The 25,314-nt window shown below is 44.3% G+C and overlaps 1 long non-coding RNA gene across 2 annotated transcripts in view; it reads right to left on the reverse strand.

Moving 5' to 3' along the window:
* Positions 1-12,082, reverse strand: part of LOC121293198 — a 181,621-nt gene extending 169,539 nt beyond the window's left edge. For both annotated transcript variants that reach the window (XR_005946459.1, XR_005946460.1), the window contains exon 1: positions 12,019-12,082. This is a non-coding gene — a long non-coding RNA (uncharacterized LOC121293198). The remainder of the gene's footprint in view (positions 1-12,018) is intronic.
* Positions 12,083-25,314: the final 13,232 nt, after the last annotated feature.

Raw genomic sequence — 25,314 nt, forward strand, 5'->3', positions numbered from 1 at the left:
TGGCGGCCGCCATGGAGACCTTGGTCCAGGACTTTGTTCCTGCTCTGCTGCGCAGGCTCAAATCTGTCGCTGATGTCATAGTTGGCCTCCAACAGTGTGTACGCGTGAGGGGTGCAGGGCAGCTGGATCTCAGTCCAGCTATCTCTTCTCCTCAAGGAACCAGCCTGGGGCCCTTGGGCACCCACGGAGAGGAGGATCAGCAGGTGCACACCCTGGGGCATCCATCCAGGTGACTCCGGGAGCGTCCAGCTCATCCGAATCCCCTCTTCCTGTGACCTCAGCAGCTCCAGCTCCACAGGCCGAGGAGGGTGCCACTGCCACACAGCAGTGTCCTCCAGGTCTTAGCCCTCTAAAGGATGTCCACCAAGGTCATCGCAGACAGGGCATTGCAGTCAGCAGGCTGCCTCCACCTCTGCTGTGGATGTCCAGAGAGCACCAAGGCATAGTGACAGGGTTAGGAAAGTTAAGAAGAATTATTTGCACAGTTTGGAAACAGGTGTTAACCACTTGTACATAATGTTCACTATTGTCAATAAACTCCCAAGAACATCTCCCTGCCTATGACTCCCTATTCTGATGAGCAGTGTTTGTGTCACTCAGATGTGAAACCTTTCTGCACAAGATAAAGGCAGGTGTCACAGTCCAGGGCCTCTTCCCTATGCTCTATACAACCTTCAGGCCAAAGCGATGGTCCGACTTCAAACACACTGAATACATTACTGATGCCTGCACCTCGATGGTTCTTGTCATTGCTGCCAGAATGTAGTGGGCAGGCATCACAGAATTCCATCATTCTCTCTGTGTGCTCTCAGCACTTTTAAGATGGGACTGGCCCCCATCTCTTCAGCATCTGTGACCAGTGACGCTGTGCTCCTGAATTGCTCAGGTGCTGAAGGCAGACAAAGGATCAGATGCTTCTAAAGTTTCGTGGCTGCATCTTCATGATAGGAATCTAATCACAGAACGCAAGCGAGCTGCCCTTGGACAGACAGAAGTCAGATATTCACAGAGTCTATGTGAAGATCTATGGAGTGTCCCCACTGCATGTCGTCATCATCCTTCTAGATTCGAGCGACTATTTGGGCCTCCACTGCGTCTCCATGACAGGAGCATTCTCACAGAGGGTATTCATGCTGCCATAAGCCAGAATGGAGTCAAACATTCACAGATGCAACGTGAGGATCTATGGTATCTCTTCGAGGCATGTTGTCATCATCCTCCACAAATCTATCACGCCTGCCTCATCTAGGCAGTGCAAGAGCCTCATCCCCATCATCGTCACCGTCGAGGACCTCCTCACCCTCAACCCCATCGGCATCCTCCTCATTGGAGGTGACCTCCAGCTTCTCCATCTCCTCCTCAGCCCAGCTTCTCTCCCCGTTCCGGTGCCAGGTTGTAAAGGGCGAATCAGATGATGGCAATGTGTGACACCCTCTGTGGACTATATTACAGGGCTCCATGAGACCAGTCCAGGCACTGGGACCTCAGTTTCCGCATCCCGATGGTCTGCTCCACCAAGTTGCGAGCTGCTGCATGAGCCTCATTGTACCGTTGCTCTGCTGCAGTCTGAGGCCGCTGCACGGGTATCATCAGCTACGGCCTCTGTGGGTAGCCCTTATCCTCAAGGAGCCATCCCTGCAGCTTCTGTGGACCCTGGAAGACTCCAGGGATCTGTGATCAACTGAGGATGTACGAGTCATGCACACTCCCTGGAAACCGTGCGCACACCTGCAGGATGGGTTTCTGGTGGTCACATACCTGCTGCACATTCAGTGAGTGGAACCCCTTGCAGTTGATGTAGTCCACTGTGTGTTGTGATGGAGATCTGAACGCCACATGAGTGCAGTTAATCTCACCCTGCACCTGTGGGAAACCCAAGATCTGGGCACATCCAGTCGTTCCTGCATCCTGGCTCTCCTGGTCCCAGGTGAAATGCACAAAGCTGTGTGCCCTCGCAAAGGTGGCATCCGTGACCTCATGGATGCGTTTGTGGGTGGAGGCTTGTGAGATCCCACAGAGGCCACCTGTGAAGCACTGAAAGGAGCTAGAAATTGAGCACTACTGTCACTTTCAAGGCCCTCCAAGTCCCCATGGCACCAAATCCTGCAGTAGCTGGCAGATGTGACCAACCAGTTCCCTAGACATGCGCAGTCTTCAGCGATACTGGTTCTCAGACATCTGCAGGAATGATAGACAGTGTCTGTAGACCCTGGGCATCACTAGGCGCTGACCAGCAATAGCCCACTGTGGCTCTTTGGCCCCAGCCGCCCCTTCTTCCTGAGGTTGCTGCTCCTCCCTCTGTGCAGCCAGGAACATCAGTCGTTCTCTCCCCCATTGTCTTCGCTCTCTGTAGGCATAGGCATACAGCTAATTCACCAGGCTCCACGATCCTGATGTACTCCTCCTGCAGGATGAAAGAGAGAGATGTGCGGGTTAAGCTTTAATATATAGAGAAGTTGTCCTGGTTAAGTCCGAAGGCCCCTTAACCTGGAGAGTGCTGGCCACCGCTTGGATGGCCAGAGTTTAGTGCACTGCATGGCTGCCTGAGACCTCACCCACCTCTGTGCCAATCCATCCGACTGATTGGCAACAGCTTCGCCCGCTGGACTGCATGCTGTGCTCCAAGCTCAGGCGCAGGTATTCTCCTCTTCACTGCAAGGCTGCGCTGTTAGCTTGAACCATGTGGGAGGCTGGTCCAAACCAGGATGCCGACATTGCAAGGGGCTGTGAGCACTTCCACCAGTGAATGCTCCATGGCCAGCTTTAGTAAGGAGATTGTACAATGTGCCCAGTCATACAACTGTTCTGCAGTCCACTAAAATGCTCATTAGTTTGCAGTCTGTGCCAGAGGAGTGAAAAGCCCTGGAACGCTTGGTGGCACTTTGATGCCTCTGCGTTGCTTGAGTGGGCAGATAAGCTGGAAGCCTGAATCCAATCATATCAATGGCTGTGCCTGAACTGTCTCCCCACTGAACATGCCCGACACTGGTGGGCATGGAAAATCCAAATGCAATCCTACTCCGGCCCCCTTCCACAACTCTTTCTCTGGTACATTGATAATTACTTTGGTGCTACTTCATGCTCTCGTTGGGACTTGGAAAAATTTATTAATTTTGCTTCCAATCTCTACCCCTCCATTATTTTCATGTGGTCCATCTCTGACACTTCCCTTCCCTTCCTTGACCTCTCTGTCTCAATCTCTGTGATAGACTGTCCACCAATATCCATTACAAGTCTACCGACTCCCACAGCTATCTCGAATACAGCTCCTCACACCCTGCTTCCTGTAAGGACTCCATCCCATTCTCTCAGTTCCTTCGCCTCCGTCGCATCTGTTCCGATGATGCTACCTTCAAAAACAGTTCCTCTGACATGTCCTCCTTCTTCCTTAACCGAGGTTTTCCACCCACGGTCGTTGACAGGGCCCTCAACCGTGTCCGGCCCATCTCCCGCGCATCCGCCCTCACGCCTTCTCCTCCCTCCCAGAAACATGATAGGGTCCCCCTTGTCCTCACTTATCACCCCACCAGCCTCCGCATTCAAAGGATCATCCTCTGCCATTTCCGCCAACTCCAGCATGATGCCACTACAAAACACATCTTCCCTTCAAACCCCCTGTCGGCATTCCGTAGGGATCATTCCCTCCGGGACACCCTGGTCCACTCCTCCATCACCCCCTACTCCTCAACCCCCACCTATGGCACCTCCCCATGCCCACGCAAAAGATGTAACACCTGCCCCTTCACTTCCTCTCTCCTCACAGTCCAAGGACCCAAACACTACTTTCAAGTGAAACAGCATTTCACTTGCATTTCCCCCAACTTAGGCTACTGTATTTGTTGCTCCCAATGCGGTCTCCTCTACATTGGAGAGACCAAACGTAAACTGGGCGACCGCTTTGCAGAACACCTGCGGTCTGTCCACAAGAATGACCCAAACCTCCCTGTCGCTTGCCATTTTAACACTCCACCCTGCTCTCTTGCCCACATGTCTGTCCTTGGCTTGCTGCATTGTTCCAGTGAAGCCCAACGCAGACTGGAGGAACAACACCTCATCTTCCGACTAGGCACTTTACAGCCTTCCGGACTGAATATTGAATTCAACAACTTTAGGTCTTGAACTCCCTCCTCCATCCCCACCCCCTTTCTGTTTCTTCCCCCTTCCTTTTGTTTTTTCCAATAAATTATATGGATTTTTCTTTTCCCACCTATTTCCATTATTTTTAAATCTTTTATGCTCCCCCCACCCCCACTAGAGCTATACCTTGAGTGCCCTACCATCCATTCTTAATTAGCACATTCGTTTAGATAATATCACCAACTTCAACACCTCTGTGTTCTTTTGTCTGTGACATCTTTTGATGATCTGCTTCTATCACTGTTTGCTTGTCCCTACAACCACACCACCCCCCTCCACTTCTCTCCCCCCACCCAACCCCCCTCCCTCCTCCCCCCCCCACACACACACACCTTAAACCAGCTTATATTCCACCCCTTCCTTGGATTCACCTAGTTCTGTTGAAGGGTCATGAGGATTCGAAATGTCAACTCTTTTCTTCTCCACCAATGCTGCCAGACCTGCTGAGTTTTTCCAGGTAATTCTGTTTTTGTTAGGGAAAATCCCAGCCTTATGCGATTATTTTCTAAAGGTTGCAACTGTGAGTCTATTTAGCTATTTTTAATTTAAATAATAAAAACGCTATATGTCAATAAACCTATGATCCAACTCCGCCTACCGATTCACTTCCTTTGTAGCTTACCCCATTGGATTCCGGGTTGAAATGATTGGCACATTATTGGTGGGGGTGTTGTGCCACTCTCAGCACAGCTGGGTGCTGCTAAGTGGCTGGGGCAGGAATACCTAGCGAGACCAACAGCTGCATAGCAGAGCTAATAAAAGATGAAAGCAAAGATCAGAAATAAGGCTCTTTCTCAGAAGTCACTTTGCAACCAACTGATGCTACAAAACTGACTTTTGCCCCTTTGTTGGGTTGCACTTGTGTCAGTGTGAAGTATTGAATATCTGCTTTTTGCCAATGTGCAATGCGTTGGATGTACTGGAGGCAGCAGTGTTGAATCTTGATGGCTCACATGGAGAAAACCACCAAAGTTTGGACATGATGGGCCAAAAGACCTGTTTGTATGCTGTTTCTCATGAGCATTGTGCACGACGCATTGAGCTCCTGCTGTAAACAGGCAGACCCTTCATTTCAGCATTTTAATGGTGTCAGTTAAACATCCCAGTATTCAGCCTTCATGGCAGATTGGTGTTCTCCTTTAATTTACAATGGGGATCTAAAATACTGGGCAACGATATAATGTAAAGCCTTCAGTTAAAGGGAGAGTGAATGATGAAGGCTAGGCTTGAAAGAACACTGTAAGTGTTTCTGATCCACTGAGCTAGTGAAAAAGATTTAATGCTATGGGTTCTGAGATTACTGGAGCAGAGAAGGTTAAGGGGAGATTTGATCGAGGTGTTCAAAATCATGGAAAGTTTTGACAGAGTAAATAAAAAGAAACTGCTTCTGGTGGCGGAGGAAAACCTTGATTTAAATTAACTGGCAGAAAAACCAGGAGAAAGGAAAACGAGGAAAAATAATGATGAGGCAAATTGTTATGATCTGCCGTGCACTTCCTGAAAGTGTGACGGAAGCAGATTCAATAACTTTCAAAAGGGACTTGGAGAAATAACGTTGCTGAGCTATGAAAAAAAAGCAGGGGAGTGCAACTAATTGGATCAAAGAACTGAGACAGGCACAATGGGCTAAATGACCTCCTGTGCTGTATCATGATTCTATACTATAATAGGTCCTGCAGATTGTGACAATATGTTTCCCTATGGGAATCTGCTATATTTATGTTTTCTGCAGGGAGAAGAGGAGGAATGGAAGGTTGCCATGCCAGGTAAGATTGCACCAGAGGAGGACTGCAACTAGTTACCATCATCATCCAGACTGCAGAAGCAGGCAGAGGTGGATATACCTGGAATAACACAAGGTGCAGTGTCTATATAGGCTAAGGTTTTCAGTGGAAGTTGTGACAGAATTGTGCCGAATGCTGGGAGGAACCTGCTACTAATCTGCGCCATGGGATTGACACCAACACTGACAGACAATGTTGCTATTGCACGCACATATTTTGACTCTGCCCCCTACCAAGCTAGCATCATCTGCACTGTAATCATTGTGCAGATTTATGGAACGTGGTGCAACTATCATCTGCATTTCTGTTGACAAGTAATATGAGTGTAGAGTGGTGAACTACTATCACCGCATTCTTGAATTTTCCCAACATAGAGGTGCCCTGATATAAATCAGAAGATTGCTGCTTCTTTTTTTGGAGAATTACTTGCTCCCCATCATCAGTGCCCTCTGACAAAGCCTCTACTACCTCCTGAAGCCGACCACTTGGATCCCCTGGGATGTGTTAATTGTGCTGCAACATTGTAATGTTGGTGAATGAGATGCAGGATGCTGTGAGGCTCTGTCCTGTCATGGCCTGTTGTCAGTGTTGGCAGGCTACTGTCCCAGACTATGTGACAAACATGTGACTAATGTTACAAAGCTCTCTCCAAGACTGGTCTTCTAACACAGCTTGCAACATTGTATACTAATGGTTGTTTTTGTTGTTGTGGGACTGAGTGAAAAACAGGAGGCAAGATGTAAGCACTGGGTGGTAAAGTGCCTTTCACATCAGTAGCATTTTCCAAGGAGCTAACAGCTCATGAAATACTTTTGACGTGTACTCATTGCTGATATGTAGCCAATTGTGGCAGCCAATTAGTTCACAGCAAGTCCCAGACACCAAGTAATGAGTTTTTTTTCCTTTTTCTCAGCATGGGGGTGATGTTTCTAAAGACAGTTCCATTGCTCATCCATAGATGACCTGAGGTGATGATGGGTGAATCTTCTCCTTAGAGCAGTACTTGCGGTAATGGTATTCTCACAATGGTATTAGATAGGAAATTTTAGGATTTTGACCCTGAACTTTTGCAATTTTTCTGGGTTTCTATGGCTCTTCTGCCAAAGTTACTGCAGATGAGAGGAAAAACTCCCACAGAAATACACTCTGGGGTGTGCCAAGGCTTTAAATAATAAGCTATCCTGTTTTCCACTATGTGTAGTATTGGACGTGGCTTCCTCTTTCTACACGGTATATTGCCCTCTGTGGCACATAGGGATAAATGCCTCATGTCCACTTCACATAGCAGCAGCACCACCATTTCACCAGCTAGCCAATGGCTTCAACATACAGGTACCGGACCATTTATCTGCCCTCCCAAAATCGAGAAAGACCCAAAAACTGACTACATTTGAAGCTGGTGCCCTCGATAGCAATTAGAATAAAACCCTTTGATTCTTTATTTTTCATATTTCATTATACGCAGGATCCAAAATTCATAAAATCCCCAAATCTGGCACATGCCTGGTCCTGAGCTTCCCTAGTTCGGGGTCAGGTACCTGTATTACTCTATTGCTAGTGCAAAAACTTTGATTATATATTAATTTTGTCAACCATTGGGTGTTGCGTATCACTTGCTTGTCCGATAAAGCTGTTCAAAAGCTTCAAATATGCATTAAAAATATTTCCAGTCTTTGGCAAGCGTAATGCTTTTTTTGCCTTTTATCTGTAAGGTTTCAAGTCATCGTTTGTAAGCAGCTTTTTAAGAATTTTGCCATACAATTTGCTAACCCAATCTGATGAGCTCCCATTGACAGACCCAAAAGATGCAGGAGTTTAGCATCTTTATTAAAATACAATAGACCCTGAGCATCCTTGCTGGCCAGTTTATCCAGCTGGTCATGTAATGAATCCTGCTCACCAGCCACTGACTCCACAAATGGGCCTGAAAATCAGCCCTAAAGCCTCTATGCACATTTTAGGTTTCGGTATGCAATTATGGCATGATTACTCTCTGCTGGTTCCTGGCCAATATGATTGCGCACATTGAATGATGTTGATGTCTTTCTTTCCATTTCATCCTATTCTATTGCTGAAACATTGTACAATGGACATCTCTAATATCCTTGAAATATAGGAAACATCTGGTTCTAACAAGCTGAAATTGTAGCATCTCAGGATCCATTTCCTGCCCTGTTTCTGAGTCATCACCTCCCTCCTGAGGTGCAAACAATTACTTCAATCAGATATTGCAGTTTCCTTCCTAAGGCTTTGCCAGTTTCCCTCTTCAATTCTAGCACCACCTTTACAAAGACTGAAGCTCCCATTTGCTACAATTACACCCATTAGCAATAGTTGTTTTGATTCTGATTGTTAAAGATTTTTGGATAGCAAATAGTTGTGCTATGTTAGATTTTATTATGTTGCTTCCTAAATATTTTAAGCTGGAAAAAAAAAATCATTAGAGATTATATTTCAACCTCTTGTCTAAATATCATTCTTGCTCACTTGCGTATGCATTGGATGAACCTGCATTAGGTCATTGAAATAACCAACATGGTATGTTGTCAGGATAATTTTCCAACTTAGTGCTACCAGCCTTACCCACTGGAAACATGCTTTGGAAATTTGGACGATGTTTCGCAGTTTTCCACTGTTTAATGCCAGCAGGCAAGCCCTTGTGGGGACGAGTTTTCAGCTGCCCCTTAGACGTCCACTAGTATTGGACAGATGGGAGTGGCAGGGTTGGGTACAAATATCCGAGTTCCATGTACTGGCTCTTCTGATTGACCGCAGTAACTGCTATTTATATAGCATCTTCAACATAGTAAAATGTCCCAAGGTATTTCACAGAAACATGACCAAGCAACATTTAGTGGACTCATTTTTAAAAATTCTTTCATGAGGTGTGGGTGTCATTGGCAAGGCCAACATTTTTAGCCCATCCCTAATTTCTCTTGAGAAGGTGGTGGTGAGCCACCATCTTGAACTCCTGCAATCCATGTGGTGCAGATACACCCATACTGCTGCTGGGAAGGGAGTTCCAGGATTTTGCATGAAACTAGATAAAATTACCAAATGGGCTGTTATTGGTTCCCCTCCTTATGACCTGCTAGCATTCCTTCTCCATTGCCTGAATTGCTCTTAAAAAGGAAAGGTCTTGTATTGTGCCTGACTATCAAAGACATCTTACAATAGAAATTTTGGATGCACTCGCACAATCTTCCATCTATAATAGATCAGAGGAACATGCCTGTGATTTTCCAAATTAGTGACAGACTAAGAACACATATTTGGAAAATCTTTTCCTTAGCGAGCTTTTCCAGGTACTGTTGATTGTCCTGTCTAAGTCGAACTTCAAAGCTTTGAAAAATCCTTCCAAAAATGGGGATCAACTTATATGCTGAGCATCAAATGTAAACTGCTGTTGTTGGTTTAGGTGGTTGCCAATTTTGAAATGTGACAAAATATATAACACTGGTCATTCAAATCAATGTGTCACGTTTTGTTGAATTAAATAATTCTGCAAGAATAGTTGGAAACACAATCATTACATTTTAAAACTGTCAAAATCATGTCTTCGGCATCCAATGCAAAGAGTTCATTGAATTTATCCTGAGTCACATTGGCTACGGCACCATCGTAAGGATCTCACTCTGGATCCAATATGGTGTGGAGCTGAGGCACTTCAGTTATGAGGAAAGATTGGATAAACTGGGGTTGCTGTCCTTAGGGGAGGGAAGTTTGAGAGGAGATTTGTTGGAGGTGTTCAAAATTATTCGGGCTGTAAGCATATATGGAGAGAAGCTGTTCACTTTGAGAACCAGAGGACACAAATTTATGATGATTGGCAATGGAATATTTTTCAAAGCAGCGAGCGGTTAGGAACTGGAATGCATTGTCTGAGAATGTGTGGAAGTAGATTCAATTGTGACCTTCAAAAGGAAATTGGATCAGGACCTGAAGAAAACAAAAATGCAGGGTTCCATGGAAAGGACAGGACAGTGGGATTAGCTGAATTGCTCTTGCAGACATGACAGGCCAAATGGCCTCCTTATGTTCTGTAACCATTCTATGAATCTATCTCAAATGTGAATGTTTTTAGAATGTCTTCCACTTCCTTTCCCTTTTCAAAAACGAGAGACCTTACCTTTCAACATTCTCTATGGTACCTTATTGCAATTGTGACACTTCAATTTTGTTGAAATTGAAGATCTTTAAGGGATCAAAGTTAGTCATGCTGGATATATTCTTTACGTGACCAATTTATTCTGGCTCATTTCACTTTCTGATATTACTTCATAAAATTAACCTAAGGCTTATCTCGGTTATCAACTGTGTTATTAGCAAAACTTCACATTTCCAATTTTGTTTTACAAAATCACAGGAACCTTTTGCTCTCCAGAAGATTCTCTCTTAAAGGGGAAATAGCTGCCCTAAAACTCTTAGACTCACCTTCATCACTTCTGGATGCAACTGCCACAATGCTTGTCAACTGACCTCCCGTCCTTCATTCATTCCTTCATAAAATGTAACTGCTCCAAACTCCTCTGCCCATATCCTATACCATATTAAAGGAAGGGGTGTCAGGGGTGAGATTTTATCACTCTCTGCCTGTCAGGGTGGTGCAAGAGTTAAAATCAAAATGGCAGAACTTCAGATGCCTTTCGTCACTATCAGAATATTCTCATCAATGGTTTAATAGATAGCTGAGACACCTGTCTGACTCAGGCAGGAACCTCATGAATATATTTAAATAGGGTCTGAATGTACAGATCGAACCCTGAAACCATCCCGAAATGGTTATAGCACAGAAGGAGGCCATTTGGCCTCTTGTGCCTCCGCTGGCTCTCTGAAGGAGCAATTTAACTAGTCCTTCCCTCAAAAGCTCTGCATGTTCTTCCTTTTCAGATAATAATCCAATTACCTCTTAACTGCCTTGACTGAACCTTCCTCCACCACAGTCTCAGACAGCACATTCCAGATCCCAACCACTCGCTGCATAAAAAGTTTTTCCTCATGCCAATTACCTTAAATCTGTTCCCTCTTATTCTTAATCCTTCCACCTAAGGGAACAGTTTACCCTATCTACTCTGTCTTGAACAATCATGATTTAGTATACATCTAACAAATATCCTCTCAACCTTCCCTTCTTCAAAGAAAACAGCCCCAACTTCTCCAATCTATCTACGTAACACAAGATCCTCCTTCCTGGAGCCATTTTTGTGATTTTTTTTTTCACTGTTTCTAATGCCTTCCCATCTGTCTGAAACCGTGGCACCTAGACCTGGATACAATACTCCAGTTGAGGCTGAACCATTATTCTATACAAGTTTAACATAACCTCTTTTCTCATTTATGTATTATGGCCTATAACAAAGACCATCTGCTGTGGTTGCTTCATTCAGTAGAACCTGTTAGTCAAGACAAGGAGGCCATCAAAGTTAGATTTTTAAAAAAGTATTTTTGTGGAGTCAGGAGGAGCAACAGTGGTCCTTTAGCTCACACAAAAATAATCTAGGCCGTTGCTGCCTAAAGTGCACCTTTCTGCTTCTGTGATTGAGAGCCTCCTCTCCCCAGAACTTATCATGCGGGGACACCCAGTGTTGGACAGACCTGAAACAAAAACAGAGAATGCTGGGAATTCTCAGCACATCAGGCAGAATCTGCGAAGAGAGAAGCAGAGTTAACGTTTCAGGTCTGTGACCAGGAAACTCTCCTTCTCTCTGTTCACAGATACTTCCAGGCCTGCAGAATATTTCCACCATTTTCTTGCTTTGCTTTTGCACGGAACTAAATCTGGTAAGCTATATCGGGACTCTCACATCTGACGTAGATCCTTCCACCATATTGGTATTGCTGTCTCGAACTCCCTCCACAGGCGTCTTCACCTCTCCATTTCTTTTTCTACCTTTAAAAACATTTTTAAAAACACGTTTCTTTAGCTATGCCTTCCACCTTATTTTCTAGTTTCTGTTTTCCTTGCTATTCACTATCTGTAGGTTGCTTTGGGATATTTTCTAATTTAACATTGGTATAAAATGTAAGATATTACTGTTCTACTACAAGCTCAATGCCACATGATGGGACGTATTTAATGGGAAACATAATTTCATACCTGTATGTGAGGCCTGGCCTTCAAACTGAAAAGCCCACAATGATGCTTTACCATTTCGTCCCTGGTGTCGGTGAGCTGTTCCAAGCTTTCTGTTATGAAAATTGAAGGCATGAGTTAAATTACATTTCTCTTATTCTGTGGGGAAAAATATGTGATATATACCCTTGCTTCGAGCTTACAAGTTTTGCATTCATGCCCTCTTGTTCTACAAACATGCATTAAACTAAAAGATAAATATCGACAGCTTGGAGTACACACCTTTTCCTGCTCTCATGTCAGACAGCTTCCTTTCAGTTGTTTTGCTGAATTGATGGCACACACACATTGATTAACTAATCAAGTTCAGTGCAATCAAATTGAAATTGGCCAAGTTTATCTGGTTTATCTGATAATAGGCATGAAAAATGAGTCTCTCATATTAATACCACATATTGAAGGGTGTCAACTCCCCCTTTATAGACTGAAAAATATGAGTAATTTACAAGGTAGCAGAACAATGGGGTTCAGGTAGCATTACAAATAACTTAGTTCATAACGGTTATCTGTGCCCAGGAGGTTAGCTTTTATCTTTTACCCTCCAATTTACTACCTATTTGGTAGGCCTTGTGTGCCCTGAGATGAGCCTAAAAAACAAGTTCCCAATTTTGTGGTAGTAATGATGGTAAATGTTGGCATTCTCTGTTGTTATTCCTGTAAAACTAACAGCAACTTCTGCAGAATGCACAGATGCAGTTAAATGTGGAAGTCCAGGAGCTGCTGTTAGTACTTCTGTGCTTCTCCATATGGTGAGCTGTTAAAAATCCCAGACTGCAATCAAGTAGAAATCACTGAACTGATGTGGAATTGTCCTTTTAAGCCAGGAGCCTCACTGTAGAAATTTTTAGAAAAGTCACACCTTATTGAATGAAGTTTAACTGGGTTTTTGATAGTATAATACGTTTATATTTACTGCTGAACAACCTGACTGGCCCTGAAAAACTAATTTTATGCTTGTGGGATGCCAAATTTCTCTATTATGATAAAAAAAAACATTTTGAAAATAAATTAAAATTTTAAGTGTACTTGAGATATTTTGATTTCTACCTTAATCTCATGTGTATGTCCCAATCATTTATTTTGTTCTCTATTAAATTTTGATTCAAAGTAAAGGATAATCAGTGCACTTAACATCCTGCTTTGCTGTCTGTGAGAATACTTCAATGTATTTGCCTACTCACCTGCTTGATAACATCTCAGTTGCTGGATACCTGGAGATCCCCTTGACTTGGCACCAGATTCAAAGCAACTTCAGGAACGGGGAATGCCACAGCACAGAGCTCGCTAGACCTTTGTGAGCAGCTTCCTTTGAGGTCAGCACCATTACTTCAATGCATACCGTGAAACCTGGGTGCCTTTGTAGTCAGCATTTACTCCAAGGTAACACTTCTTAACCTTATAGATTGAAATTTATCCAGCCTGACTAGGGCACATTATGCTTGACAATAGGGAATGTTTTCTTTAGTTCATCAAGGGAGACAGGAAGTATCTACTCTCTGCACATGTGTATGTAAACTGTGATTGATAAAAGCTATCATATCTGATCTATATCAATGGAAGTAGTAGATTAGTAATTACAATTTCAGAGCGTTTTTACTTCTGTAATAATCAACATACTTTAATCTAAAATTTTGCAGTAAATCAAAGCAGCTTAATGACAAAACTGCCTTAACAAATGAAAGTGTCCTGTTGTGATAACCATCAATTTGGTAATGAATATTTTGAGAGGAGACCAGTTGGTCTCCGTTCTCTGTTATAATCCTGCACTAAAATTTGGAGTGGAATTTGAACTGTGTCCCTACAGCATTAGCCTAGGCCTCTGGATTACTCGTCCAGTGACATTATGAATGCGCCACCATCTTCCCCTATAACTTTTAGTTTTGTGTTGCATTTTCTGCGCCCTATGGTCCTGCTACAATTAAAAACCTTTTTATGCTCTTGTGGAACAACAGGATAGCTGATGTGGACAATTATAAAAGATTCAATTTAATTTAATAATTGACGAAGAGCTTTTTTCGTGCAGTCCATTCAATTACACTCAAAACATAACACAACGCAAAAAAGAGCTCTGAACATATTCAGCTGCCTCCAGGGCTCCCTGTTTCACACCATAAGTGATAAAGTTGTTTTGACAAGGCCTTGCATTTTAACATTGAAAATTCCATAAATAAAGTTGAATAGATGTTACTGAAATGGCTGCAAATTTATAAAACCAAATGAATATTTATAACTTTCCCTCAATGCTTCACCACTGTAGCTACTCTCTTCTGTGTAGATTTTCTCTGTACAAATATTGATAGGAAAATGCATTTAAGTTTGAGTGCAGCTTATCAATCACAGTCTTTCAGCTTGGCAAATTTAAGGGAACCATAAATATCATGCATCATTTTCCAAATGTGATCTTGACATTCATTTGTTGCATTATAGGTATTTATCAGTTGAACACATACATGCCAAAGATGGTAAAAAATTTTGGAATGTTATAACAATAGCATCATGATACAGTTCTATAAAAATGAATCATTAACGTTGTTTTAAATATATTTAACTAAAAATTATCACAAATTTAGGGAAGTAGCATGATAACAGTTCAAGAAATTTGAAAAATGTAAATAGAATAAAGTAGTTGAGCCGAGTGAACTGTTTCTGTGCTCTGCATTCTATGTAATTTTATATAATGTAGATCTAGGTATTAATAATTTGCACAAATATATTCTTCCAGGAAAGTTGATAAGTGTTGAAAATGCAGCTTATTGTCATAATTACTGCAGTTACTCTGTTTCAGACGGTTGCTATGGCAACTGTTGAGATGAATTGAGAGATGAATCAGCAGAATAGATAGTTGTCCCCATTAGGTCACACTAATAAAAAAGGATTGCACTGTAAATCCTCCAGGTTATATCTGCCTTTGTTTGAGGGGTGAGGGAAAGGACACAGGAAAGAACAGAGTAGCGGTGCCTCTGAGGGACAATAATGGCCAAAAGTCAGAGGATGTAAGTATAAAACAAAGAAAATATTTGATTTGTAAAATGGTCAGAATGAAAAATGTTGGCTGACTAACATCAGAAAACTTTGTATTGGTTAATAATGTCAAAATTTTCATAAATTATAAATATTCATTCAATTCTTTACTGACTTTTATTGAAGTAGCTGAGATCCTATGGGCTAAATATTGACTGCACCTGTTTATGGGTGTGGCGGGGGGGGTCGCAATTCATAACTACTGCTGTCCCATTGAGGAAACTTTCTGCTGTCCTAAGTGATTGCAGCATGCAGCCTGGCAATAAAAACACTTGAGGCTGGCTGCACAACAGGAGGCCCTGCAGCATGCATGGTTAGCATGTGTTTCAGCTAACCTGCCCCTCTTAAAGGCAGCCTGCCCCTCTTACAGGGGAGCTGCAGTTATTAAATGGAAGCTGCTGATGACTGTACAAGAGTTGGCTGTAGGAAGAACCATCCCTAACAGAACAACAGTCTAGAAAGAGGGCTCCCAGATTTTCCAATGTGGTGCTGGAAGCATTAGTACAGGAGGTGCAAAGAGGGAGAAAAGTAATGTTACTGCAGAGGGCCAGTAGATCCTTAAGGAAAACCCTGAGAAGGGAATAGGAGCAGGTGGCCAGGGAAATCAATTCCTGGAGTCTGGCAATAAGGACATGGCAGTGCTACTGCAAGAAGCTCAATTACCTCACATGGGTGACCAAGGTCAGTGAATGCACCTTCATAAAAAAATCCTACTCATTTCACCACCAACTGCTCCCTCATGCTGCACTGTTCACCACACACATATCACACACCCATCAGCCATTTTGTTGCAATCAGGCCTAATGGGTCAGAGATGCTCCCCTTCACCCTCACACGGCTTCTAATGCTATTAGTCCTTCATCCACATCTCGCTGCTTCCTTATATCTTCAGCTATTCATTCGCAACAGGCACCTTACCCAAACCCAATCACTAATACCTGTCCTTCACTTTTGCAGAACAAGGTGGCCCATAACAGGAGGGAGCACAGCAGAACCAGAGGGAACAGGCATACCTACATCACCTGAGATCTCCAGAGAAGACATTACTCCACATCATAGAGACATCTATGACAGAGTCTATCATATCTGATATCACCAAGAGCATTCGAGATAACGGTATGGTCTTGCCTTATATCCTTTCCAAAATCTCACCTCAGCCCCAACCTGCTCTCCAGCATGAAGTAGACGTTGCAGGGAGTGTGACCATGGACTTCTTGCTTTTCTTCCTGGGCCCACAAGAAAAGCTTCCAATCCTTTTTAATAAAAGGGAGGTTGCATGAGAAGGACTTGGCTAGTGATGAGGGTGTTTTGGGCAATGGAACAACCAAGGATGGGTCAGAATTAGGGTTTCAGGTTATCATCTGCTCATTGCTGTACTTGTGCCCTCCTATTCCTGCTAATGAGGTCCCCCCCAAACTGACTGTGCAAAACTATGGAGGGGGCTAAGATCCCTGTAAGCTCAGTGTCGTGCAGCAGCCTGAAAGGCATCACACAGGCCACTCGCAAGTTACCCTCAGAAAGATGCCACATATGCGCGGTTATGTTAAAGAAAATGTAGAATCATGGGATGGTTACAACGCCAGAGGAAGTGCCTGTGCCAGCTCTCTGCAAAAGCAACTCAGCCAGTTCCACCCACCCACCCTATCCCCTGTAACCCTGCCATTTTTTTCTCCTCAAGCACTTATCCAATTCCCTTTGGAAAGCCATGATTGAATGTGCCTCCACCATACCCACAAGCAGTGCATTCCAGATCCTAATACCTCATTGCATTAAAAAATGTTCCTCATGTCACCATTGCTTCTTTTGTCATTCACCTTTAATCGGTGTCCTCTGCTTCTCAGCCCTTTCGCTAATGGGAACAATTTCTCCCTATCTATTCTGTCCAGACCCCTCATGATTTTGAGCATCTATCAGATCTTCTCCTTAATAAGGAGAACAGCCCTAGTTTCTCCACTCTACCCATGTAACCAACGTCCCTCATCTCTGGAACCATTCTCACTTGTCTTTTCTGCACTCATTCACATCCTTACTAAAAAGCGGTGCCCAGAATTGAACACAGCACTCCAGTTGAGGCCAGGTCAGTGTTTTATAAAGATTCATCATAATTTATTTGCTTTTATACTCTATGCCTCTATTTATAAAGCCAGGATACCATATGCCTTTTTAATCACTATCTCTACCTGTTTCGGCAACTTCAACAATTTGTGCACATATGCCTGTAAGTTTCTCTGTTCCTGCACGCCCTTTAGAATTATATTTTTCATTTTGTTTTGCCTCACCTACCAAAATGTCTCACTTCATTGCATTAAATTACATCTGCCACATGTCCATTCCATCAGCCTGTCTAAGTCCTCTCGAATTCTTTCACCATCCTCCTCACAGTTCATAATACTTCAAATTTTGTGTTATCTGGAAACGTTGAAATTGTGCCCTGTACACCCAATGTAGGTCATTAATATATATCAAGAAAAGCAGTGACCCTAGTACTGACTCCGCAACCCATATACCTCTATACCTTCCACTGGACTGAATAACAACCAGTCACCACTACTCTCTTTCCTGTCACCCAGCCAACTTCATATTCATGCAGCCACTGTCATTTTTATTCCCTGGGCTTCAACTTCGCTGGCAAGTACTTTATCAAATCATTTGGAAGTCCATACACCACATTAACTACTATACATTACCCTAATCAAGACAAGCTGTTTGCTCATCAAAAAACTCAATCAAATTAAACACAATTTGCCCTTAACAAAGTCATTTTTTGTCCTGTACTATATGGAGAGCTTATCAGCCCCCAAAAAGCAATGTCCGCCATTCCAAGTTTACTTTAAATTCCAAGATTATGCGTTTATAACCCTTTATGAAAACCCCAGATTAATTGAGGCTTTGACTTATGGCCAGAATTTTCCTGTCAGCTATTTGGGGGCGGGGCCCACTCGCCGACAGGAAAGTGACGCGGGATGACGTGGGGAGGAACCACCGATGTCATCCCGGTCCTTTTAAATATTCAGGAAGGTGGGCAGACAGCGAAATCAGCTGTTCACCCGCCGACCTGTCAATGGCCAATTTAGGCCATTGACGGGATCATTAAGCTCATTGAAAGACCTGCCCGTCCAACCTTAAGGCTGGCGGGCAGGCCAGGAGCCCCAGCGGGCTTCTGATAAAAGATAAAACCTCATCCACTGGTGGGATGAGGTTTCATCTCAGCTTTTAAAAAGTTTATTAAAGTTTCGCTCACATTTATTAACATGTCCCATCTCGTGTGACGGTGTCACATGAGGGGGACATGTTAATAATGTTTTTCTTTCTCTATTTTTAAAGTTTTTTTAAACATTCAGCGCCCTCCCTGACTCAGCACTTAGTCTCAGGGAGCAGTGCGCTCTTTCATGCGCATGTGCGTAAGAGCGCACTTTGACAGATGGGGAATCCCTCCAACCTCGCACAAGAAGGGCATAGCGCTTCCCATCAGGCAGGCCACTGGGAGGGCCTTAATTGGCCCGCCCACTCAAAATGGCGGCGGGCCCCATCCCGGCGGCGGAGTTCGGCTGCCCGCCCACCGCCAAGCCGGGGGGGCCCGCCCGCCCACCAAGGGCAAAATTCTGGCCTATGAGTTTGACTTATTTTGAAGATTTCAGTTGCACTTTCCTAACTGGCTGTATCGTTATTTTCTGTGCATTCGGTCATAATCCAAATGCTAAATTTGATCACTGATATTGTCCAGAACCTGCTATGAAGCTGGGTGCGTTTTTAAAAAAAAATTTGGCAAGGAGTATGACAGTATTTGCATACCACAGATGGTTAAATTTCATTCCTCCCACATACATACCAGTGTCAATGTCTTCTATTTCACCCCAAAAATTAATTTTAGATATAGATGGAATAATCTGGATGGTCAGATGCAAACTTGTCACATGCCTCTATCAATTCTGAAAAAAAAAATAGCCTGTCATCTGCTCATCTGCTCATACAGTGATTTTGTCAGTGAATGGCTCAATAATTTCAATATTTGTACCACCATTATTGTAAAGAACTTATGGCACCCAACAGGTTCCTTACTTGAAACAGGTAACTTTATTACAGAGCTCATGCTTGAACCAGCTCCACGACTAGAAAGCTCTGCCCCTCGGATTACCCTTGCTTAGGGCTCATTCGTCAGTACAATCACATGGCCCCTAAAGGTAGTAGGAAAGTTTATACCTATTATCACTACATTTCCTCCCCCTTTAGTTTTTTGTTAATTTCCTACTTACAAAGAATATAATTAATCCACAACATATATATATATATATATACACAGGTCATGCAATTAGAGATTAAGGCCTGAATTTCACCCTTGGTATGCACGCCAAGCCAGTGGGCTGTGAAGCAGGCACGAAATGACCTTCCGCCCACAATCGGCCTCCGAATGCAATTTCACGCCGACTGGCCAATTAATGGCCAGCCAGCAGGAAACACGTGCCGAGAAAGCCTCAGCGCTGCCGAGGGGGGGGCAGGAAGACAGTGGGCGCCAACAAAAGTGAAGGTGCGGGTGAGCGCTTCTAGCGAGCTCCTCGAAGGCAGACAGCTGCTGTGGAGCTGCCTCAGGGAGCTGCAGACCTGGGCAGGATTAAATGACAAGAAAATAAATGTATCAACCTGTGTCTATTCAGCGCATTCAAGCACCTGACAGCAGAACTCAAAAAAACATCAGTCCCCAGAAATCATTTTTTATTATATTTCACCCCAGATCTTTCATCCTGCCCTTGATGAGGTTTTATTAAAAACGGGCTGCCTGTTTTGCCTGTGCAATGAGTATGAAATTGCACGGGCAATGTAAAATCATGGACAATAGGGTTTTTAATGGCCTTAATTGACCCTTTAATTGTCAGCGGGCGTAGCTCTGAATCCCGTGCGTGCCTGCCGACCTCAATTTTGCTCGTATGCCTGGTGGCATTGGGATGTACATCAGATATCATTTCATGCAATTTCACATGCATTCTGGCTTGGGTGCATGCTCGCCCAATCAACGTGAGGTTCTGGGGTCAGTCTCTGATGTGGTTTTCTAATTCAGTTAGAGCGGCAAAGCTCTACCACTTGAGATTCTCCCACTGGATTGACATGATCAGGAACTGCGGCATCAGGGACATCCTTAGACCATGGCAGTTCAGGATTAGGTTGTTGCATGAGGGGTCATGCAATAATTGATAAGAAAACATGAAAGTCGAGTTTCTAAAGTACCTTCAGATAATTCCTTCATTCCTAATTTGAAAGTGTGCACTGCTCTTTCTGCTAAACCATTTGATGAGGGATGTTATGGTGCTGTTGTAATATGCCTAATTCCATTTAAACTCATGAATCTCTGAAATTCTGCACTAGTGAGGACAGTACCATTACCCAAAACAATGACTCCTGGCAGGCCATGTGCAATAAAACATTGGCGCAGCTTTTCAATAGTTGCACACGATGTCGATGATCTAACTTCATACACATCCATCCATTTAGAATGTGCATTGATGATCAATAAAAACATGGTAACCCAAAAGTGGACCTACATAGTCTATATGTAGTCTAGCCCAGGGCTGACCAGGCCACTCCCACGGATGCAGTGAAGCTGAAACAGGCAACTTCTGTTGTTGCTGACACTGGAGACAGTGCTTGACCGTGTATTCAATGTCACTGTCAATGCCTGGCCACCAGACATAGCTTTGTGCAAGCATCTTCATCTTCGAAATGCCTGGGTGTGCACTGTGAAGCTCAAGAGTGGTTCTCTTTCTTACGTAGGGATGAAGACTCTTGAACCCCACAACAAGATTCCAGTTTGACAACTTAACTCTGTTTTAGGGGCATGGACTGATCTCATCTCTTCAGAGACTGGTGCATTCAACCATCCTTGCAATACCTGGTCTTGGATTTTTGACAAAATTGGATCCCTGTTTGTCCCATTCCTTATTTGCTTCACACAGACTGGCGAAGGGTCCAAGAAATTCAACACAAACACAACTTCTTGTGGCATTGGGGCATGTACGATGCTCTCTGGTAACGAAAGGCGGCTGAGTGCTTCTGCATTTGCAAGATGCACACCAGGACGGTGCAGAAAGGTGTACTCATATGCCGATAAAATCAAAGCCCAACGTTGAATTCTTGCATGAGGATTGATTCTGCCAAAGAGTGGCAAGACTGGTGAGTAAACTTTTCTTTCTTTCCTTAAGAATTATGTACTCACAGTGACAGGGTGAGGTGCAGTGTCGGAGCTATTTATCCTTGTTGCCAAATGTAATGAAAGTGTTGTACTCTTACTTGAAACAGATAACTTTATTACAGAGCTTGTTTAGAAGCAATATGCTTGAACCAGGTCCCTGACTAGAATTACCCGTGCTTAAGGCTCATTCGTCAGTGCAATCACGTGACCCCTAAATGCAGTAGGAAAGATTACACCTAGGGCGACATTCTCCCCCCGTTGGTGGGGGGAAGTGTGGGAGCGGGTGCAGGTGGGTGGGTGAGCTTCCAAACAGCGCCCCCAGTTGGGGGCGCGCTGCCATTTTACGTGGGTGGGCCAATTAAGGCCCGCCCAGCATGACATCTGCCAGGAAGTGCTATGCGCTCCCTGTGCGGGCGGGTTTGGATTCCTTCAGCTGGGAGTGCGCTCTTTTGTGCATGCGTGTGGAAGAACACACTGGTCTCCCTGAGGCAAAGTGCTGCCTCATGGAGATCAGCCCACATTTTCAGTAAGCTGAGGAATAAATTTCCCTGCCTTGTCCCCTCAGGTGACACTGTCACATGAGTCGGGACATGTCTATAACTTCTACTTTAAAATATTGTAAGTTTTTAAATCTTCATGAAACCTCAACCCACCCGTGGATAAGGTTTCATGCTTTTTCATACGCCCGCCTGGGCTCCCGCCCTGCCCACCAACCTTAAGGTTGGATGGGCACGTCCATTAATGACTTCAAGTACTTTAATAGGCCTTTGACAGGTCGGCGGATGTGCAGCCAACTCAGGTGTGCGCCCGCCAAACTGAAAGTCTGAATGACGCGCCGTGAGGTCAGGATGCACGTCCGACATCACCCCGCATCATTTTACACATCAGTGAGCGGGACCCGCGCCCCCACTCGCCGACCGGAAGATACAGCCCCTACACTCACTACAATTACACAGAGAATAAACCTGGCTTGCACAGATGATTGGGCTGATGATGTGGTGACTCTTACATAGCCTCCGGTTTCTTGATTTTAAAATTATCCCTGAGATAATTTAACGAAACTTATGTGGAAAAATAAACGTTCAAAAATCTAACCATGTCAATCTTGCTTTCTTTTGGTTGGTATCTGGTTCCTGGTTCGCAGCTAATCTGTGCTAAAAACAGGCAGAAGGGGATGCAATACAACCTTGGTTGTAAAATCTGTGGGCAGAGTTTAGTCCTTGTTGGGCATGCTCGGCGGGGGAGCAAGCGGGGGTGGACAGGGTGGGCAGGGCTGGTTGGGAATCCAACCACTGCCCGCATTCAAGGCTGGAAGGCAATTTCATGCCAATTAAGGCCCGCCCAGCGTGAAAAGCGAGCAGCAGCGCTCAGTGCTGCCTGTGCAGACAGGGGGAGGAGGGCTTGTGAGTGCATACTTGAGAATCTCCCTGGGACACAGAGCTGCCTCAGGGAGATGAAGGGGTTTCGGAAAAAGAAACAAATTTCTAGGCATGGACCTGGTTCAAGCTTCTAAATGAGCTCTGCAATAAAGTTATCTGTTTCATTAAAATAAATAAAGGCTCCTAAAATGTTATAAAACATGTGCCCTCAATCAATAACATGTTATTAATTACATTTTGAAATTAAAATGGATGAGGTTTCCTAAAAAAGTACAAAGACCATTTGGCCTTTTCACCTGGACAGGCAGCGAAAAATGTAAGTTTGTTGAGACTTTTAACGGCCTTTTAATTGTCGGCTGGTGTGCTGCCGATTCCTGCACGCGTCCGCGAACTGAAATACCATACGAACGTGCATTGACTTGGGATGCTTGCCCAACATCAATGCGTGTCATTTTACGCTCGAGCAGATCAGGCGCATGCCCGCCTACTGAGGTAAAAATTTGGCCCTATGATGCTAATTGATGATGGGCCTAACAGAAAATGCATTTTTTCTTATATCTTAGTAATTTTAACACCAGTTATAACCTGTTTGAAAATGTAAGCAAAATTAATTAATTGAAGTTAATGGTTCGGCCATGGAGACCTTGGTCAATCTTGGCCATTGAGATGAGGAATAATAAGTAGATAAGAGACCGGGCAGCAAATAGCCACGAGAGTGATTAAGGTACATGTTGGGTATCACTGGGATGCAGAAGATCCCCTTCCAATTGTTAATTTTGCACAAAATTTATATGAAATAAAAAAGCCATTACAAAGCTAATCAGGCTGCAGGAAGAATACTACAATAAGTCTGGATGATAGAATTGATAGGGGTGTTTAATATCATGAGGGGGTCTGGACAGAGCACAAATAGGGAGAAACTGTTCTCCTTGGTGGAAGGATCAAGAAGCAGAGGGACACATTTTGTGATTGGTACAAGAAGCAATGACAGCATAAGGTTAAGCCTTTGTATGCAGCAAGTGATTAGGATCCCACAATGGAACAAGCTGCCAAAGGAAATAGCCACAATCCATCACTTGAAATCTTCAAGATCCATCTTTAGATTATTTCCATTTAAGAGTTTTCATTATCAGGACTGCCATCTCAGTAGATCATGCCTGGTTTAGCTAGCGCTACCCATATAAATGTTGGCAGAATTACGGATATTAGTCTGTGATGCCAACTAAAGCAGAAGGAGAAGGATCTGGAATGCACTGCCTGAGAGTGTGGTCGAGGTGGATCCAATCGAGGCCTTCAAAAGGGAAATGGATAATTACCTGAAAGGGAAAAAAAAATAATTGGAAGACTACAGAGAAAAGGCAGGGGAGTAAAAGGAGCTAAGTTGCTCTTGCAGAGAGTGACATATACACGAGGGGCCAAATGGCCTCCTTCTGTGCTGTAACCATTCGATGATTCTATGATGTGGAGTTATTCTGAGTAGTGGCAAATAATGGTAGGACACACAAATTAAATACATAGTTGGAGGTCATTCAAAGACCGAGGCTGCAAAATTGAGTGATACAGCACAGATACTTTCAGTGCTACAGGTGCCGTTTTGGTTCCAAAATGGCATCCACAACGTGCATGCTTCTGGGTATGAGCCACACCTGATGGGTAAGGCATTAATGTGAATGCAGGGAACTTACACCAGAAGTACACGGAGTAGGCAGATTGTGAGGTCAATCAGCGTTACCTGCTGATTTGAGACCAGTGGTGCCATTTGGAGCTCAATGCTTCAGCCAGTGCCCTCTCTTAACCACACACAGCTAAGCATGCCTTCAGCAGCTTTTATTCAAGGAGATCGTCAATTACTTTCAGGACTGCAGCCTCAGGGCAGAGTGGGTACGGCATTGCCAGTGGCTCTGTGTCTTGCCCGCAGTCATTATGGCTGGGATGTTCTGTGGTGGGCGGGAGGGACAAATATCGCGGCAGCAAAAAAACGGTCAGTTTCCTGTCGGTGTAGAACAGCTTTGTGACCGTCCATGCCCCGCCCTCAATAGCGGCATCCTTTTCTCGCCAGGCCATGTCTGGGACATTATTTGACTATGTTAGAGTATGATGAGTGCTCATTATGAAGGCAGCGCATGAGAATCATTCCCCCACGCTGGATCAAAAGGCTGCGCCAGCATCTAATTAGACCGGTGTCATTCACAACCGCATGTAAGTGACAACCTGCACTTCACCAATGACTTTGAGGTTTATTTGCCTACCTTGCCTGGCGCAGCACTTGCAGCAGCTCAGACTCCACGCTGGCTTCACAAGCAGTACCACTTCACTCTTTCATGTGAGGGAGCGGGGTCCAGAGGCAAGGCTCTATATACCAGACAAGCAGTAAGGTGGGGGCGGGTTGTATTGTGGCGCAGGGCAAGGGGGGAGCGGTGACAGTAGGGGAGACAAGACAGAAGCAAGGGGAGGGGCTTGGGGGGGGGGGGGGCAAGGGCTTGACTTGGGGGGAGGGGGAGGACTGGGGAAGGTTGCACTCAGACACATGACTGGGGAGGCGGGGGAAGCATCCGCTGGGCCGGAATTAGGAGACAGTCTGTTACAGAAGGACAGAAGCAAGTCGGGACCAGAATTGGGAGGTTTGGCTTGTGAAGAAATGCTTCAGCTTACATTGCTGAGCTTCCAAAGGCAGACCTT

The sequence above is a fragment of the Carcharodon carcharias genome, chromosome 21, assembly GCF_017639515.1.
Source record: "Carcharodon carcharias isolate sCarCar2 chromosome 21, sCarCar2.pri, whole genome shotgun sequence".
Classification (NCBI taxonomy): domain Eukaryota; kingdom Metazoa; phylum Chordata; class Chondrichthyes; order Lamniformes; family Lamnidae; genus Carcharodon; species Carcharodon carcharias.